This window comes from Arachis duranensis, chromosome 4 (genome assembly GCF_000817695.3).
Source record: "Arachis duranensis cultivar V14167 chromosome 4, aradu.V14167.gnm2.J7QH, whole genome shotgun sequence".
Lineage (NCBI taxonomy): Eukaryota > Viridiplantae > Streptophyta > Magnoliopsida > Fabales > Fabaceae > Arachis > Arachis duranensis.
The window spans coordinates 96,840,630-96,846,221 of record NC_029775.3 but is presented as its reverse complement, the minus strand read 5'-3'; the positions used below and the strand labels follow the sequence as shown (position 1 = coordinate 96,846,221).

The 5,592-nt window shown below is 33.4% G+C and overlaps 1 long non-coding RNA gene across 1 annotated transcript; it reads right to left on the bottom strand.

The window, feature by feature from the left end:
- Positions 1 to 245: 245 nt before the first annotated feature.
- On the bottom strand, positions 246 to 1,035 carry LOC107485056 (uncharacterized). Its single transcript, XR_002374215.2, has 3 exons — positions 856 to 1,035; positions 669 to 737; positions 246 to 327 (listed from the first exon to the last, which is right to left on the bottom strand). It is a non-coding gene; the product is annotated as an uncharacterized LOC107485056 (long non-coding RNA).
- Positions 1,036 to 5,592: the final 4,557 nt, after the last annotated feature.

Below are 5,592 nucleotides of genomic sequence, written 5' to 3'. Positions count from 1 at the left end.
ATTTCTGAAAACAAAATACAGAAATAAATCAAATGGATGAAAAATGTAAAAACACAATCATATGTGAATTGATTAGCCTGAACATAAGACGGAAAATATCATAATTTAATCTTTAATTTTGTGAAATCAATTTAAAAAGAAAAATAAACCATTGGCAACATGATCAACCAAATGCATGAAAAAAATTACTAATTGTAAGCAAGTTCTCACCCCCACAGTGTTGCCATCACTAATATCATTCTATGCCTAAATTAGGAACTGATCTCAGAAAACATCATAGCTTATAGCAGGTGAAGATGGAACTCCTTGTCCGTGTGGATATGACCCCTATGTTTTAGAAATATATAATTCACAAGAACATAAGACATAATTCCAACCAATAAAGCCTAAATAATTACAACACCAAAAAAAAAGCATATATAATTAAGCCCCTGAAAAGCTTTTGTGATAATAAAATAAATGAATATAAATATTTGAATTATCTAGGTACACAAACAGGATCAAAGGAAACACATTTGACATTTCAGTATATTAGTTTCTCTTATCCTATTGTGAACTATTGATTGATATCATTACAGTAGAAGCCAAACATTCATGGGCAATGAACAAAACAAGCTCCAATTTTTTATAAACCATGAAATAAATTACATGAAAGTAACTAGACTTACAATAGGAATGGCAGGATGAGTATAAACCCCTCCAGGTGAATAAAGTGCTGCATAAGGTGGCATCATAGGCTGAAAGAAATAGAAAAAGTTGGCAAGTTAGATCTGGCAAGTTGTCAGCGAAACACCAATAAAACCAAACCTTGAGTTCAATTTGAAGAAGGAAACTTGTGAAAAAACAAAACGGTACCTCTGACTTGTCAGCGAAATACAAGATCTCACACAGCTAGTTCCAATTCCAAGCACTTTCAAGTGCCACAATTAGAAAGAAGTGAAAAATGGGGCATGCAGCAGCCCCTGTGAATCTTTCGAAGATGTTTCATCCTTGGAATTTTTCTTCTCTGCTGCAGCAGCCTTGCCATCTAATAAAATATTCACCCGTGTTAAACTAACGCAATTTAAGATCCAAGAACCTAAGACAGTTATTTAACATTGTAAGTACAAAAGTAATTGAATGGTTTAAAGCTTGCTGATCTTAAAAATATGGTTGAAGACTTGAGTAGTAATGAGGGAGGCCAGCCATGTTGGAGGTACTTCAAAAATATAATTTCCTGTATGCTTAACAAGAAGACTAATATTTTTTTAATATGATTCAGGCAAATGGATCTGTATGAAGACTCTCCAGCCAGTTCTGAATACAGTACAGGATCAACTATCCTCCCTTTCTCAGCTGGTGACGTTATGGAACACTCTTCACACCGGGATATAGAAACTGAAATGAAGAACATACCATTTAGGACATTGCCATATTCTAAAAAGGCTTCAGCTAATTTCTCTTTCATGGTAGAAAATGCTAAACCTGCACCAACATTTTCATTCAGTTCATCTCACGGGCAACAGCAAAACAAGAGAATTTAAATTTTGGGGCAAAGGCAAATCAAACACTTCTACAACAGTAATAAATAGCAATGATGTGCAAAACAGATTTGATTAAGTATAAACCCCATTGTTGAATCAATCCATTTGAATCCAATGCTAAAACCAATAGCTGTTGAAAGGTGTACCATATAAAAATTACTCAACTTGATTTTAGCTCAGTGTCAGATTAAAATATTAAATTAGTCAAATGTTATTAGTGGAAGATAATTTACTCATGGAAATCAATATTTAGATACTTATTTACCTTATTCATGATCATGCATTGAAAATGCATATCTTTAAGGCATTATAGAATAAAAATAGTGGAAGATAATTACAAGGAAAGCGATTCAAATGAAACACTTGTATTTGTACAAAAGAGCCATGAAAACTGGGGAATAATCATGAATAAACTACTGCATTATAAAAAAGAAATAGACACACTAATTAACAACACAAAGCTCTGTGGAACGTAATTCCCATGGCATCATCCTCAAGGTGACAACCACAGCCTCGTCGCCATGCTCGAACAATTCTACATTCTACATATAAACCACTAAATCTTGTTCCAGTACAAAGTACTGGAAGTCTAGAACTTTAGTATTCAAAATTTAATTCTTTTTATATATTAATAATTATCAAAGGTTATACATACATCCTCCTACAAGAAGATTAGTCATTCACGTAGATATTACAAGTTTGATATCGATTCTTAAATTATTGGTAAAGAAGATTAAACAGAAAAATAATCATTGTGATCTATAAGTCAACTATCATTTGTCAAAACAAACTCACACCAAGTATTTGGCACAATGACACTGATAGTGCACTAGCTAGCATCTACAGATTGAGCTTCTTCTGTTACTTGTAATAAGACCCAAAAGATAAAGGGTTAATGTTACCACCTAAGGTGGGATAACTACTCCACGACATAACTGTATATATGGCATAAATCAGAAACAGGGAATTGTACTCAAAATAGGGAATTGTACCAATAAAAACAGGGAATTGTACCCAAAATGAATAAATAAATAAATAAATAAAATACACACCTTCGGATTGTGCTAAGTCCCCTGCTTCCCAGTACAATTGAGTCCAGTTTCAGATCTTCAATAGAATCCAAAAGTTTCTCTCTTGCATTACCTCAATCAAATTGGGTCCTCTTCGACCCTCTGAGGCTCAAATAGTCACAGTAGCTGTTCTTATTGAACACTAAATCAATTTAGCTATTCTTCAACACATGTAGACATATATCTTATTAATAGCCGAAAAAGAAACTTTGGTAAGAAATAAATAATTGTAAAACTGTTTACTAAGCACTGAAGAATGTAAGATCATAAAACTTAGTTCAAATTTGATACATTCAATATAAGCACCTTATTATCATATATAGACCAGTTAGTAATGAGTTCTGAAAGATGCCTCTTAGCAAGCCAAAAAGTGCACCTTCTCCTGTACAAATGATGACCTAAATCACCAGTCATAACAAGAACAGGAAGGAACAAGAACATGCATGCAAATTCCAGATAAAAAATCTCAGCAATTCAGATATATAGTTCATAAACGAATTTATTCTATATCACAATCATAGAAATTGTTATGTTTCAGATTTCACAAATTATAGGAATATACAAAATTCATACCTTAGAATTTAGAAACTCAGTTCTCTGCAGCAGCAACAGGGAAGGGACAAGGCTAGGGCTAGGGATAATGAAATCAGTTCAGTCATTAGATCAAACACCTATTTCAAAAAGCAGTTCAGTCATTAGATCAAACACCTCGTCTGCACAAACACAACATTGAGCACATATATCTATCTAATTATCCATTGAGACTAATTAACAAACAGGCCTGAAAAACAGCACATTACTGCATATGAAAATCATGTAAATATTTTAAAGCTAATACCTTCCAAGAAGAACCTCTGAATTTACAGCACCTAGAGCAAGCTGAAACAAAGAACACAGTTTATTAACATCAACTGATATTTGCCAGAGTAATCAGATTTATGAGATGGTTTACGATATTGATAGGGCACAAAATTATTGCTGTTAATCTCATTCTAATTAGTCACAGAGTAATTTCAATCTATGTACTTAGCATATTGCATTTCATGAACTGGTATTTATAGTTCCTTCAAATGTAAAATTCAAACAACAAATCTTCCAATTCCTTTTTCCAATTTAAGACTATGGTAATCTCTCCATCTTACCTCAGAAGCAGAACTGCAGAAGGCACAATACATTATCTTCAATGCAAAACTTTTAGCCATAACAATTAATGGAGCTACTTTCAAAACCAAATTCGAACCTTGAAGAAGATTCAAGAACAAAAAACTAAACCATAAAACAAAAGTGGAACAGATCGAGTTTTAGATGCAACAATAACGTATGAACATTTGAATTCAACAAAAAAATATAGCTTAATAGCAATTCCAGAATCTAAAATAGATAAAGAGGTACATGTAGGTTTCAAATCTGGTGACACGATGACTCGACGAGGCTGTGAACGGCGAGGATGGATGGCGCGAGACAGAGAGAGACATAAGCTGAGAGGCGGCAGAGGAAGCTCGTGCAACGCGAGCAGCAGAGGAGGGAGCTTATGCGAGCGAGCGGCGGCGGAGGGAGCTCGTGCAAGCGAGCAGTGACAGAAGGAGCTCGTGCGACGCGTGTGGCGACAAAGCAGAAACGACGGAGAAGTCACACTTGCCCTATTTTCAACTCGAATTAAAGAGAGATGAGAAGAGCAAGCTTAAAGGAAGGATATGAGAAGATGAACAGTGATTTGTGTTGAATGAAGTTTCATCATGGTGTGTTCATAAGGGTTTAACTTATTTTAAATTAGCGAGGGATTTATTAGATGTTACAGAGGGATTTTGTTATTGGTGATAGTTTCAAATTTCATTTTCAATTTTATCGACAGTGTTACCGAGGGATGTTAAAATCTGTCGGTAAATTTTGTGAAATTTTTTTTTATTTTTTACCGACGAAAAATCTGTCGAAAATCCGTCGGTATTTTCGACAGTAAAATTCTGTCGGAAAAATCCGTCTGTAATCTGCTGTTTTCTAGTAGTGTATGTATCACATTGAGGTCATAAGGTAATGCATGATATTCCCAATATACAGAAGGTCAACGAATACAGTCTACTATCTCTTTTCAATGTGAGTCATGGATCCTCATTAGTGTCTTGAAGATTGCATCTTCTTTTTCTTATAACTATTAGCGACTTGTGCACATTTTTCAATTGTCTCAAAATGTTTGTGTCGGACAACTTCATTGATAGATTTTTATTCTATATCTTTTCGCTAAATCTAATTTGGTCTAGTCTAAATTTTTTACCACAGCTTAAAAAACGATGATGACTCGTGAAACAACATTTTCAAAAGATACTATGAATATAAAAAAAAATTCAATTATTAAATTAGTTATATATTAAAAATACATTAGACAATATAAAATAATTAATTTAGTAATTAATTTTTTTAATATATATAGCATGCATGGTTAATTTTTTTTATGTAAAAATATAAACAATTTTCACAAAAATCATTTCAAGAGATTATTATTGCCGCTTTCTCTCTATCTTCTCTTAACGGGAGTAGTTAATGTTTTAAATTGCAGATGCGAATGAGCACGCATGGTTGCAATAATTGCAAATGCAAATAAAGTGATCGTTGTGATGCATATTGTAATCGTTGAGCATGAAATTTGAAGGAAAAAAAAGTGAATAATTAATCTTTTGTTTACTGAGATGTAATGCATAGCCTAATATAATTGTTATACTGTGGCCTTATCATAACTGCCCTGCGGTGCCACAACATCCTTTTGTTGTAGACACATCAATCGATGTACCCTGCAATTTAAATCAATGATCGGAAATGATATATTTTTATTTTTCGTTTCGTATCATTACTAAAATTATAATAAATAAAAAAATTCTAAAAACAGTATTATCCTTGGGTTGATTGGATCGAAAATCTGGGATATCATTGGCTTCATCGAAATTCGGGGGAGAGATGATTCCTATTAGTGGCCAAACTGGCCATGCATCTTAAACTTCAATTGTCAA